The following is a 15,042-nucleotide window of genomic DNA, read 5'->3' as shown; positions in this document are numbered from 1 at the left end:
TGGTGCTACTTTTCACAACACTCCCCAGACTGAGCTAACCCCAGAAGGCCCAAGAGGAGAAGAAAATGATGATGAATACACTTTTGAAATTGCTAAATATTAACTGAGGACCAAGCTGGGATCTCCTTTTCATGTTGCATGACACATTATTCCACAACCATTGATGCCAGTGGGACTGTTTACAAGTGAAATGCTTTTGCCAAGTTGCAGGTTGCCAGAAGCCAATTCAATCTGAAATAGTTTTTCCCTGATATAATAATGTACCATTTTTTAAGTACCGCAATCTTAGTCTTCTGTGGCTAGACACAAATGGCACTGGGAAAGGCAATTCTTTACACTGCTGGTTGTGAGAGGACTTCTGGCAGCCCCGTGGTAAAAGAACTGAGATGGGTGCGGTGAAGGAGAACCCCAGCACTCTTTCAAAGGTAGGACCGGGGAAAGGTTTATCAAGATTGCCTAAAAGTTGCTGGGATCAATAGTATGCTGCCTGTGTGCGGTGTTCGAAGGGTCATGTTTCGGGCGGGGCAGATGTATGAACATGGTTCCATTGCTCTGCTTACCAGCTGGCATCAGTAACGATGCCCTGATGGGCATGCAGACTATACTTGTTACAATGATATTACAGGCATAATGCCTCTTCTAGTGTTGTTCAGATGTCACACCTCCTCTTTGACTCTTGGAGACAAGAGCTGTCCATACCTTGAGCTCCTCTCCTCCCCGGAGCAATAATTTTGCTCTCTCCATTTATAGCCTGTCCTCCTTCCACTACAAATGTGAGCAAGAGAACATTTGTGCATCAGACACTACCTTTTACTGTGCTGGTAATTTTATTGAACTGTTTACAGACTCTCTCCTGGCTCATGTCGAAGTCAATGGCAAAACTCCAGTCAACTTCACTGAGAGCAGGCTTTAACGGTGTTGGTTACACATCTCAATAAAAGAATAAGTCCAGATAAAATGCTCCCATTAAATGGTGGCTAATGAAGGATTGCTGGCTTCAAGTTATAGACTTGCCATAGCTATCCACAAATTAACCTCTTTCTTTCATTTCCTCGGTGAATGTTGAATGGGAAACAGCCATCACACTGCATTTATGTGCATGGAAACGGTTTGATTCATTGATTCTTCTTTGAACTCTTGTGACCTGAGGTTGAAATAGAGCCCAGCCGAAAATGACAGAGGACTTTGCCATGGGATGGGGCTATAAAAGAACATCAGTAAATTGTCAGTGAGCAGTCTAGGTTCAGGTTCATGTGTATCCTTGTGGAACTCACTAAAAGTAAAGACAGATGTCCGACCTGTCTTGTGTCGTCCACAGCAATAATATGTATGGGATGCTTCTCACTGCGAGTTGAGCCTGCTTCTGCTGTCACCTGGTCTTTATGTGTCTATCAGGAGAAAACCTGGATGGCAGAGGGGGAAAATAAGCATTGCCAGAAATCCCTGTAGGCTATCTGAGAAGGAGCGGATGTGTAAAGCATGTCTTTTTGCACAAACATTTAGAAATCAGGCTCTCGTAAATTCAAGGCACTGCCAAATGCAGTGTGAAGAGGCAGAGGCAGCCTGCCGAATGGCACACCAGCGTGGCAGATTATCCTAAATACAGAAGGGCCTTTTTTAAAAAAAAAATTTGAACCACCTCTTAATATAAATCAGGCCAAAAAAAAAAAACTGTAGAAGAGCAAGCCTGAGGCTACAGATGGGCCAGCTTCATATTGTTCGATTTAACTGAGGTCATGATCAAGCCCACCAAGTTCCCATTGCGTTGAATATGGCCACTGACATAAAATTCCAGCAAAAGAAAAGCGGTTGGAATACTCATATGCCCCTACTCTGCCATCTGGTCTCATTCTGAGGCATAGCATGCCCTGGCTTTCACTATGTGAGGAACTCTAGCACTGTGAGGAATTCTGTTTTTAAAAGGATATTCTGTTCCCAATGGCTTTTTCGTGTTCCAAGTCTCTGATTTCAGATCAGTCATAAAGAGGAAATGGCTCTCCTAATATTCATTTTCTTGTTCTGAGATTTAAAATTTAAAAGCCATGGTAATGATGATGAGTTAATTTAGATAGAAGGATTTTTCAGCTGAGGACGTTTGCATTCCTGCCAGAATTTAGAATAAACTTGAACTTCCTCGAAAGCCCACAAGTAGAATTACTGGAATCTGTTTTTGTTCTATGCTGGCAATGTTGCCATACAAGTTCCCTGAAAACAGGTATAGATTTATGCAGATTAATTTGGTAAAGTACAATGAATTGCCACTATAATATGTATTTTAGACTAACATCCTGGCACAGACTAATGACTGGAATAAAATAAAAGTAGATTTATTATATTGAGGTATAAATCAGATAAAGCTTTATGTTACGAACAATTGGTAATGGAAGCTTTCCCAGCAAATAATGTCAAAGTTCCTCTTGTTAAATTTTCATTATTTCTAGTATGAGTAACACAAAAAAAGAAAAACAAATCTATTGGGCTTAGCCGCCATTAAACACCATTAACTATAATTTTGCCTGACTAACTCTCTCATCTGATGATGGGTTAAATGGCAGAAAAGTAGACTGAACAATTGCATAAACTCAAATGAAATATGCCCTTGTATGCTAAGTGTACACAGTTCAGTCAGTTAAAATAGAGCAATTTATTATTCTTTAGGCAGAGCTTTATCTGATTTTAAATACACTTATTTTTTTCAACTTCTGACTGTGATTTAACTGACTTGAGAAGATGTATGACATTTTACTACATGGGGGCTTGGGCAAATTGGTTAATCTGAAATAACTTTATTAGAGCATTGAAGAAAATAACATGTTTTTATAGGAACAATGGATGTCCCTTTAAATAAAAATTAATATGTTAGCTTGCTTTTAAGCAAGTAGATAAAGAGTTTGTGAAAGAGTTTATGATAAAAAGACAAGAAAAATACACTTGAGACAATCCAAGATTGTGTAATATGCATTGCAACTAGCAATTGCCCTGCTAATGAGATTCTGATTTAAAATACAGTGAAGTCTGCTGGTGTCTTTCTGGAATGATCGTGTGCTGCATTGACTTGTTTGGATCAAACCAAATGTGCCAGTCAGAAGTGAGCAAGTGAAATAATTTCATTATGCCAGTGCTAAAAAAGTACAAGCAGGGGAGTTCTTATAAGTATATTTAAATGGACCAGTGAGTTTTAAAATATGTTAGTATAAATTTGTTAAGATGATTGTGCGTCAAGGCCTTTGGGAGATTTGAAGGAAATGAACTAAAACAAAACAATATCAGTACAATTTTCAAGTTTGTCCCCAGCCATAACTTTGGTTTTACCCTAGATATTTAATTTAAAAAGTCATGATTTTCAGTCTGGCTTCTATTTCTGCAAAATGCTGTTTTGTAGCCACAGTTAATTATGACTCTAATGAATAGTTCCTGCAAATGTTAACCATGGTTTGCAGGTGCATGTGGGTAGACAGACATCCAACTATTAATATTTGTACCAGTATAATTGGTAATGGGACCTTAGATGGCTCTGATATAGTAACAGTAGGATGTTGGAACCTTTCATCTTCAGGTTATCAGTTCAAATTCAATATAATGACCAAAAAGTCACTAGCTGTTCTCTGGCCTATGAATTGAGGGTCTCAATCAGAGTCTGCTGGTCATGTGTCCAAATGCCAGAAAGTATAATCTTAATTAACAGCTTTATTTAGAATGGCATGATAAAGGTCTGGTTGCCAATCCTCCAGGATTGGCCTGCAGTCTCCAGGAATTAAAAAATGAATCTTTAATTAAAGATTATTTCATGTGATGAAATCTCCAGGAGTCTGTCTAGCCAAAACTGGCAATCCTGCACAAAGGCCAAGGATTAAATGAGATGTAGAGACTGAACTGCTGTCATGTTCCTTCACCATAGAGTCGAGGCATACTGGCATTGATGCTTGTCCTGCCATTGTACATGTGGACAGAGAGAACTTTAATCTCCAGAGATCTTGCACAATCTACCATCTCTCAAAAGCCTTACATTGACTTTTTTCTCATTTAAAGCATAATTGGCAGTACTGCCAAATTGATCTCTCTGAAATGTGGATGTCCCTTGAGAGTTAAAGAAGCAGAGAAGAAAAATGCTTTACTAGACATCAGAGACATAATCAGAATGCAAGGAAATTCAGTGTAAAAACAGTATGTGCAGAAGAATAGACTGTTCTGAGGCCAGGTCTTCACATAGGGAGAAAGTCAACTTAAGATAGGCAACTCCAGCTATGAGAGTATACCGCAAGTTGAATTTCCACAGCATCCCAGTTGCAAAAGATCGATGGGAGAAATTCTCCCATAGACATCCCTTACTCCTCACGATGCCGTGAAATATCGGAGTCAATGGATTGATTTAGTGGGTTCTTACTAGACATGCTAAATCGAACCCCAGAAGATGGATCTCCAGAGCATTGATCTCCGGGTAAGTATAGACAAGGTCTAAGATTCCAGTGAATATAGAAGTGAAACCATATTGCAGATTTGAGGTCCCACAGATGTATCTTTCTAGGAGAGACTTGCTCCATGCTAGTACAATGGGAAATAACATGTCCTGAAAACAAAAACTCAAGTTCACAAAATGAGTCTGTTGCCCAAAGCAGATGTACGACTAAGTAACTTTAAAAATTGTAGTGTATAGTGCGGAAGCTCCTTGAAGGAATGAGTTTTAACTTTGTTTATGGAAAGCTTAAAGGGAAGTGTTCTCTACCAACTACAACCACCAGAGCTCTCAGCTGAAAGATGTCCCTTCTAATGAGAGATGATTGAGAAGTGTGGTGTTTTCCCTGATTATAGCATCAGGGTACTCTGTCAATATGTAAACGTGTCCCCAGCAGCCTTTGTCCTCCTTGTTAAAGTTTAGCTATCTGTGAGGAAGAAGGATGTTTTTATCAGTAAATGTCAGTAAACATCGATTTCAGCTTACACATACCAACTGATGAAAAGTCATTTTCCGTGATAATTATCAAAATTTACATGTAGGCAAAGTAAGAAACATGCTGCTTGAATACTTGTTAAAGATTGTCATTAAGTAATTGTCTGCCGCCCCCATAATTTCTAGAAGCTGTGAACATTTAATTGATTAAAAATAAAAAGGGCTCCAAATGTAAACATTTCATGCAACTGAAAATGTAAATTGATTTTAAAAAATCTTAAAATACATATCGATATTATCAATCAAAAGGACAGACAAATAAATATCAGATTCTACCAACCCTTAAGCATCTGTCCATCTTTACTTATGAATCTATATAGATATTTATATTGAGCTCACTACTCTGGTATCTGAATAGCTACTGGAAGGCAAAAAAAAATCAAATCATTTTTTCAGGCCCAGATGTTCAAAAATAGTTTCTAAATGTTCACCCAACATTTTGTGAGCAAATAGCATAATGTAGGCATCTACCTATCCAAATTATGGCTACAAATAACACGTATACCTGACAATAAGGGGATGAAGTGTCGTTTTAATATTTGCACTCACACAAAATTGCAGGCACAAAATCAGGAAGGGCCACTTAGTTGCCCCTTAGAAAAATTCCATCTAAACATTGAATAATACAAACTGTCTTTGCCTGTAGATCTGAGCTTGTAGTGCTGTGATTCCCTGTCTTGGCAGCTGTAATTTGGGAGTTTTTAATTGTCCACAAGGGAAGACATGCAGGCGCTTAATTCATCAATATCTTTTCATGTAGACTTGTACGGCGAAGGAGCAATGAGTAGACCGATGAAAGCTTTAATTTACTTGTGACTTATTGTTTCCACTAGGAGTTGTAGATCAATTTGAGAACAATTACTAGGTGAATAAAAAGGGAGGGGAAAATCAAACATGGCTTTCGAACACAAGTAAAAATGGAAATATAAAATCAATCAAAATATGCATCTGGATGCCGACTCCAGACTGTTACTGACAAGAAGGGGCTGCATTTTAAGCACCATTGCTGTTTAGTTTTTCCCAGAATATGTAGCAGAACATGTCTTATGACCATCTTGTTTTCATGTAGTATTTCATCCTCTGGCGTTGTGGGGGGACTTTATGCCAAGAGAACTCACTGGAGACTGTGAGTGACAGATCAGGCTGTTGTCCCACATTCCTTTTCTACTAAATCACCGTTTTCTTTAGATGGAAGGTGGCTATTGTGAAGCTGTCAAACTGAGAAAAGTTAAATGGGCTGAAGTGAAGGCTCCTGTTAACAATAGCAGCTATCTCTGTCAAATGAAAGCCCAGCAGACAGTTACAAGGCAATTCGGCACTGATGGGTGGTCGATTAAAAACAACAAAAGACAAGAGGAATGAAAGGGGAGAAATCCCTATTACTTTGTGGTGGGAGCAAGGGGAAAACCAAAAAAACCCAAACCAATAGCCAGCCCCACAGCAGTTTGAACATGCTTGTAGTTAGTTTGACCTAGCTAATCTCAGATATAGCACAAGATTATTTTTCCCTTGAAGCAGTCCTGAGGTATTTTCATTTGCAAAAATCTGGAAGACTGAAATGCATGCAGAGTTCGAGGCAATTGCAGAAGTCTTGATTCTGATAACAGCTAGAAACAGAATGCCACCCGGAAAATAGCTGGGTTTTGCTCTTAAAAATATATATGACTTTATCAGGTTTACAGTGTCGTATCTGAGATGTTGAAGGTTACACTATAGACAACCAGAAGAGGATTTGAGGGAAATTATGTCTGAGCTCAAGGGAATGGCAATTTAAATTGGATTTGAAATACAACATTTGCATTACCTTAGGAGATGAGGAAGTGTTGTGCCCTGCTAGTTACCCAACTACCAAACTATAGGTATCAACAGGATTAGTCTATAGATTAACAACCCATACACTAAATGCAAGTGTGGATCATGCAATCTATTTTTAATGGGACTGATCCTGCTTTCCTGAAATTAATGTCAAAACTCAATAGGGGTCTGTCTACACTTGCCCCCTAGTTCGAACTAGGGAGGCAAATGAAGCATACTGAAGTTGCTAATGAAGAGTAACAGTTACAGTACTCATTGCACGAAGAATAACAGTTAATTCGAGGGAAGGGTTTTGGATCAAACTACCGCCTCTACACACGGCGAGTTAATTCGGGCTACCAGCTTTTTAAAATGGTGACTGGATGCTAATATGCTAATCAAGCGTGGGATATTTAAATCTCGTGCTTCATTAGCAACTAGGGAGCAAGTGTAGACATATCCTAGGAGTGCACAGTCTGTATATCAGACATATGTTATTTATATATATATATATCTATCTATATATATCTATATCTATATATATATATATACTCTTACTTCAAATGCAGATCATTTTCCCTAAAGATCAGATTTTTAACTACAAGTACATAAACTGTTCGTCCTAACTATGCGAGTGCAAATAGGTGAACAATATGTAATTGCACTCACAGAATGGGTAGTTGTGCTCACAACAGTATATTTTGCACAGGAAGTAACCAGTTTGTGTTGGCAGATGCTTATTTTGCGTGTATATTATAGATGCCTACTTTGGAAAATTTGGTCCTACATATTTAGGATCTCATTTGATCAGTTAGGCATGGAAAATCTTCCATATGAAGAAGGACTGAAAAATCTGGAATGGTTTACATTAGAGAGGAGGTGAATAGGTACTTCTGGCTATTCTGACTAGAATTGTCAAGGGAACCTAAGGAATTAGACACGTTATCCTAATAAGGTTCCTTTCAAAACCCTAGCCCCTTTCTCATGATACGTGAAGAAAGGGACCTTCAATGAAAATGATACTTTTGTAAATTTAAAACTAATAAAAGAAAATATTTTCAGATGACACAGCCACAAGAGATCATGATGACCAAGAGTTTAGAAGGGGTCAGAAAAAGTTTGGACAGTTATCTGGATAACAGGGACACACTGAGTTTTAATAGTAAGGATTCAAACAAAACCAAGGAGTTATAAGCTCTCATGCTTCAGGGCCTAAGCAAGGTTCTGCGTATCGGGAAGAACCATAACTGTCTATTGCAAGGTTTCTCATACCTCATACTTTTGAGTCCAGATTCACTAAGGTGTTGGGTGTTGTTCTGCTCAGCATTGGAACACCTAACTCCTCGAATCCTCAGTCTTGGGCTGTGTGCCCAGGCGCTCTATACAATACATAAGAAGGGTGAGGCACCTATGAAAGGTATCCTCCCAAGCCAGCAAGCTGAGTGAGAAGGTGCCAAAGTGAGCAGAGACCGAAATGCAGAGAATAGGGCTGGGGGAAGGTCGTAGGACTTGGTTTGACAGGTCACACAGGTAACTGCCTCTGCTCAGGACCCTCAGCCATAAACCTTCTCCTAGAGTTAAGCTACTACGCCAGGTGAGCCACTTAAGTAGTTCATGCCACTCTCCCCTGTGCAGCTCTCTCTCCCCTGTGCAGGCTCAATACCTCTCTCATGGGTGGATCCAGTTCTCTTGTGGTTGCTGTGCTGATCCTCCAACTATCGGTGGCCTCAATCTGGCCCTGGTTCTGTGAGGTCTAAGAGGTGTCAGGTCTGAGGAGTGGTCAACGCATGCCTGCACCATTGTGCTCCCCTGGGGATATAGGTATTCCCCTGCATCGGCAGTGCATGAACTGCCAGTTGAGGAAGGCTAGCCCCTAGCCCCGCCCTTTCCACTTGAGACCCCACCTCTTCCTCTCATCACGCCAGAGTCCAGAACTCCTTCACTGCTGCCACCAGCCCCTGCCCCAGTCTAATCCCGCTCTTCTCCCCAACTCTGGAGCACCAGGAGGGCAGGCTATGCGGCCCTAGCCTCCCTCAGCCCTGGGTTGCACAGGCCCAGCCTTCCAGGCCCAGAGCTCTGGGAGGACAGGTGATGCAGTTGCAGCCCCAGCCAGGGCCACCATGCAGAGGGATCCACAGAAGTGGGTCTGGGGATGCAGTGGGCGTGGGGCATGCCCACCATCCATTTTCCTCTGCTTAGTTTGAGAATCTAAGACTTCAGCTTGAGTTAGGGTTCTGAACAGATTGTTAGCTACACGGGAATGTCAGGTCATAGGTGGGTAACTGGTGGAAACTGAGGCATCTGAGGGACTGCTTGGAACCTCTATGGTGGATTTAGGTGCCTAAATACCTTTGAGGATCTGGGTTTTAGTATCTTGTCTTAATAGGGAATACTTAGAACAGAGAGTATTTGTGTGTGAGATTGAACGAGTAGGAGAAAGTTGACTTTTTCAGAATTGCCCCATTTGAAGCAATATCGAAAATAACCCACCATTGTGAATTCCAGGCAAAAGTGTGGCTTTACCATGTGCTATAATTTACAAGGTACACAAGTTTTTTTGCAAGAACTAACTATATCAGGAAACTTGTTTAACATGCACCAAAGGCACTATTAAATGATTTCAATGCCATAATTCAAGAATGCTGAGGAATTTTTTTCCCCTGTATTACAGCGAGTGTAAGATTGGGTTGGCAGCCAAGCACATCAACATAAATGCTGAACTGTCTAGGGAAATACGAGCCTCATACTGTTACTTAGGGGGAAATGTGCACAGACATGGTGGAGCCCCGTATGAAACAATTCTCATTTTGTTAAACAATAGGATCAAATTTTCAAGCAGGTTATCAAGCACATTGCCTTCTTTGAGCTTGCCAAACAAAGTGAAGTATCAATCTGAAGGCTGATGTATGTTTACAGAATTAATGATGTATGAAACATGGAAGTAGAAACAGATACATTTTCATTTTATCCTCTAATTTTTCTTTTTGCCTTATAAGTGAAAGGAAATGCTTGGAAATTATGTGCAATTATTCATATCGTTTTATCTTAGAGTAATTATACGCACCAGTGGTGTCATGTCATTGTTTTTGGACCCTGAGAGGGACTGCATGTAGGAGCACAGGCTGCTCGTGTGAGTAAGTGTTCGCAGGATTGGGCCTGTCACTTGTTTTCCATCATGCCTACACAACACATTATAAATAATGCAGCCTTGAAAATAATTTCAGCAGTTTATTCCTTTATTCATTTTGTTTTCTCTTTGTCGTGGGTGGATAAATTTTCTGGCTTTTACCTTTCAAAATGGATACCAAACAGAGTTTTAAAAAAGAGTTTGTATTTTCTTATTGAAGACCCATTTATCTTTACACAGGTGGTGCGTAGTGAGCTAGAGGTTTTTATGTTAGATCTGGGTAGAAGGGGGAGTTGAGAAGCCGTCCAACCCGGAACACAGACTTTAATGCAATAAGATGGAACAGCCCCTTGCATTTCTTTCTCCTTAACTCCCATGGGCAGAACTCTTCTCTCTGTATAACTCATTCTCCAAACTCCTTTGCACTGGTCTTCAGTCACCATCCAGCAGTCGACCCAATAAAGGAATAAAGTCCCCCCAGACATGGAAGAAGCCCCAGTCCGTTCTCCCACATTCTCATCAGCCCCTCTCTCCCACTCCTTTCTCTTGCCCCATCCACTGTCCTGTCTCTTGAGTGACTCTGCTGCTCTTCCTTATGGGAGTCGTCACGAAAAGCTCCTCCCAGTGGTCTAGTTTGGAGCTACACCTCCTAGTTTAATCTTCCTTTTGAGCAACGTGTTCCATGTAGCATTGTTTTTAAGTATGCTCTATGACACGAATGCCATGGTACTCGGCATAAACAGTCATCAACACTAACACAATAACCCCACTTTCTTCTCCATCTCTACACCTTTTTCAGGAGCACAATAAGGCTCCATAATACTCCCTGTTCAATATCTGAGACTGCAAAAGCCCTGGTCCTAGCAGCCTGTATTAAATACCATAAGCCTTCCCTCTGGACAAGAACACGGTTGTTTTATGTGGCTTTATGGAATGATTGCCTATTAGCACTGAAATGAACCATCCATGCTCTTTATTGGGTTACAGGACAGCTTGTCCCGAGCAATTCATTCTGGAGGACAAATTGTCCCCTGTGAGTCACAAACCCAACAGCTTGAGATTGCTGTCAGAGTCTTTATGTATTTTCATTTCTTTACTTGACATGAATGTGTTAGGGTATAATCACAATTATTTAACATACAAGCCTTTCTGGGTTCCAAGTCACCTGGAATGTGTGAGGAAACTTTGAAGATTTCCCTTCGGTGGAGCCTTTATTCAAGGGGCGGCTGAGGGTACCTTGTAGAGACTCAAGTTTGGAAATCCCCTGGAATGTCTTTCATAGTTCGCAAGCCTTATTCAGGTTGGAAAGGCCTTATCATTGAAATACACCATTTTTCAAGGTTCAATTAAAAAAGAAACCTATTTTTGTAGTCCACGGGAAGGCTTTGCTTTGTGTCAGGGTTAGAAGACATCGCACCAAATCACCTTTCCCCTTCCCCTGAAAGTTAACTTTGCACAAGTTGGTATCTCTTCAAAAGACATAGGTATATATTAAGCTTCCCATTAGGTATTTTCTCCTTCTCCTTATTTAGTCTTCCCCATTCTGCCACTTTCTCTTATCCACTTTTTCACCCTCCATTGCATTGGACTTTTTAAAATCTTTGCCCTCTTTCTGCTCTCTTTGTCACAATCTTCATGAGCAGAGCTTAATTGCAGTAATGTCCACTTTTGAACGCAAGTTGCAAGAGCACCAAGTTCCAGTGGGTTTGATATTAAGTGGAAATGAGTTTGCTTTCTATACTTTCCGGGTTTAGGCTATGAAGGCTTATTCCAAAGCTCATTGGAAATGTGTGGACAGGTACCCACCCCTCTGCTGTGCTGTGAACTTGAGTCTGATGTTGTCTGGGCAGAGAAGAACACAAGCTGAGAACTATCTGTTTGTGGAGTTGTTGGTTCATCATTCGGCTTCCAGTGAACATTCACATAGTGGTCACAAAGTCAGTTTAAAGCGCTTGTGATGGAAAAGAGAATGTTGTGTTAATTGTAGTCAGGGTGTGATCAGCCCTTGGTTACAGTGAAAAGAGTTGAAGGAGAAAATACAAGAATGTGACAGAGCACAAACCGGCCTCTTGTGAAATGTTGGAGATGAGTTATCCTTGTTCAGAGCTTGATCACCAAGGTCCAGGTGACTGCTTTGATTTGCGCTGTCACAGTTTGTTCTGTGACTTCTTCTCACTCTTCAAACGAATCTTTATTTGTAATCATGCCATGAGGGTGTAATTCACTCATCTTGGGGAGGTGCCAATTCAAGACTGTCCTCCCTTCCCCCACTGATCCCTGCTATAGATACTATGCCACAGGGCCACAAGTGGAATGTGCAAGGGTGTATCCTGTTATGCATCAAAGAGAGAAGCTCCTTGCTAGCCCTCTGTGAGTTAGGCTGGATGGTCAAAGGATCCATTGTGGCCCCCAATATCACATACAGGTGCATGGCAGGGCAGCCCACAAATTGAAATAGCACAATGTGAGATGATGTGTGGTGTCCAGCAACCTTGTTACATACAGGAAGCTTGTTCCATATAGGATTTAACCCTGGGGTGGGCAATAATTTTTTTGAAGTGGCCCTAAGCCACACTGGAAGGGGCAGGGTCTCAAGTGGAAGGGGTGGAGCCAGGATACTTCCCTGCTTCCCCACCCACAGACCATGATTAGTCTGGGGGTGGGGGAGCACCTTTCACCCCTCTCCCCCCCAGAGATTTCCCCTAACCTCTTCAGCTACATGCAGACTTATAACTCAAGCTTTGGTGAGTGGAATTCATTTCGCCCTCTACCTCCGTTGTAAAGCACTTTGAGTTCTAGTGAGAAAAGGTGCCAAATAAGGCTAGATAATATTATAACTACTACTATTGCTGAAGCATAGTCTCACTCTACAACATTTAACATTCCTATATGTGAGCTCAGAGTTTCTTTTAGTGGCAAATAATTCAAACAGTTGAAACGATTTGTATTTTTAAAAAAACAGCTCAGACTTGAATGAAAAGCACTGGTGTAAAAGACACTAATGAACACTCAAAAGTTGTTTCCTCTCCAGCCCAAATTACTGACGTTTAAGATTTAGCAAAGACAACCATTTCCAATATACAGAAACAAAAGAGACCAGTTCTTCAGATATGAGATATCTAAGGGGAAAACAGCAAAAGATTTGTGAATGTCATGCTGGTACTGACAGCTCATCAAACATCTCCTTCAAGGGCTCGCTTCACCTGCAGATTAAAAAAGGAATAAAATAAAAGATAAAAGAATATAGTCTGTGTGTAAAATGAATGCACTTCTATGTACATTATAGTGCATGGGATAGATGAGCCAGTCTTACACTATTTATTTTCTATAAAGAAAAATCTTTTAAATATCTTATCTGATGTGAATTTTTTTTAACATCACCTTTGCACACTACTCTGGAATTATCATTGTTTTGCTGAGTTCCCAGAGCCTTTGTTGGGAGATAGACTGTGGTTTCCCTGAGAAAATACAGGTGCTTTGGCGGGGGTACAATTTTAATCAAATTAGGAGGTTTGATTCATTCAGAATATAACAGAGATTAGTGTGTTTTGCAAAATACATTCTGAGCTATATACTGTCCTTAATAAGTAGCAGACTCCAATTTGATAGCAGTGGGTTCTTCATTTAACAACTGGACTTTCCTGAGAGGTCTGTTAGCCCTTGTCTGTGTGAGGAAATTGAAGAGCATGGGAATTGTAGAATAAGCTATTCTGCAGTAGCTATTCTGGAATACCGTCCACTGTGGGTGCTCTCTTTTGGAATGTTTGTGTTGGGGAATCTGCTGTTTCCTATGAGTTGGATCATGCCTAGTAGCAAGGGGTGGTCTTGTGCAGGTGTTCGAGAAGAAGATACCATTACTAAGGAAATATTTAGGGAGTAGAATCATAGAATCATAGAATACTAGGTCTGGAAGGGACCTTGAGAGGTCATCGAGTCCAGTCCTCTGCCCCCATGGCAGGACCAAATACAGTCTAGACCATCCCTGATAGACATTTATCTAACCTACTCTTAAATATCTCCAGAGATGGAGATTCCACAACCTCCCTGGACAATTTATTCCAGTGTTTGACTACCCTGACAGTTAGGAACTTTTTCCTAATGTCCAACCTAAACCTCCCTTGCTGCAGTTTAAGCCCATTGCTTCTTGTTCTATTCTCAGAGGCCAAGATGAACAAGTTTTCTCCCTCCTCCTTATGACACCCTTTTAGATACCTGAAAACTGCTATCATGTCCCCCCTCAATCTTCTCTTTTCTAAACTAAACAAACCCAATTCCTTCAGTCTTCCCTCATAAGTCATGTTCTCTAGACCTTTAATCATTCTTGTTGCTCTTCTCTGGACCCTCTCCAATTTCTCCACATCTTTCTTGAAATGCGGTGCCCAGAACTGGACACAATCCTCCAACTGAGGCCTAACCAGCGCAGAGTAGAGCGGAAGAAGGACTTCTCATGTCTTGCTCACAGCACACCTGTTAATGCATCCTAGAATGGAAGGATGGAGGAGGCTGGGAGCCGCAGTGAGTTCCTTATGGTCCCCACGATTGCCCCCAGGCTGCGACAGGGGACCCCTTCAAATATGTGGAACTGCAAATAGCAATTCCACGAATCACTAGGGTCTCCTTTATGAACAAACTATGATCTTCTCTTCTCCATAGATAGACACTGCTCCAGAGCAGACCTCTAAGTTGTTCCTCATCATTATCCAAGCTTCTAACAGTCATTATGTTCTTGCTTTTATTGCTATTAAAAAGTATGCAGCAACATAAAACTTAGGGGGTTTAGAAAATTATATTAATCCCATGTCATAACCTTCCTGCTCTGTTCTTTTTCTCAAGTTCCTCATTTTTTGTCACTATCATGTTAGGGGCAGATTTCCAATCATGAATTGTACAGCAAGGGAGAACCTCACAGTATAGCATGATTTACAATATCTGTGGATTGTGCAGAAGAACTGAGACCTTACATTTCCAGCACGGAGCTCATTAATTAAAACATTATCTCAGCTGTACTTGTAAAAAGAAGTGCTTTAATGTAGACAAGCTGTTTACATTGGTATTTAAACGTTTGGGCCCAAATCTTCTATTTCAATGGAAATTGACTTTAAGAACAGAATTTGGCCTTTATTTGGAGATGAGCCTGTAAGTTATTGGATAGGCTATAGTATTGTTCAAGTCA

General features: G+C 40.7%; 1 protein-coding gene across 4 annotated transcripts in view; it reads left to right on the top strand.

The window, feature by feature from the left end:
* AFF2 (ALF transcription elongation factor 2) overlaps positions 1–15,042 on the top strand; it is a 463,868-nt gene that overhangs the window by 318,921 nt on the left and 129,905 nt on the right. The gene's annotated exons all lie outside the window — the stretch shown is intronic.

This window comes from Pelodiscus sinensis, chromosome 13 (genome assembly GCF_052426305.1).
Source record: "Pelodiscus sinensis isolate ZL-2025 chromosome 13, ASM5242630v1, whole genome shotgun sequence".
Lineage (NCBI taxonomy): Eukaryota > Metazoa > Chordata > Testudines > Trionychidae > Pelodiscus > Pelodiscus sinensis.
The sequence above is the reverse complement of the archived record's forward strand: the minus strand, read 5'-3'. Positions and strand labels throughout refer to the sequence as shown.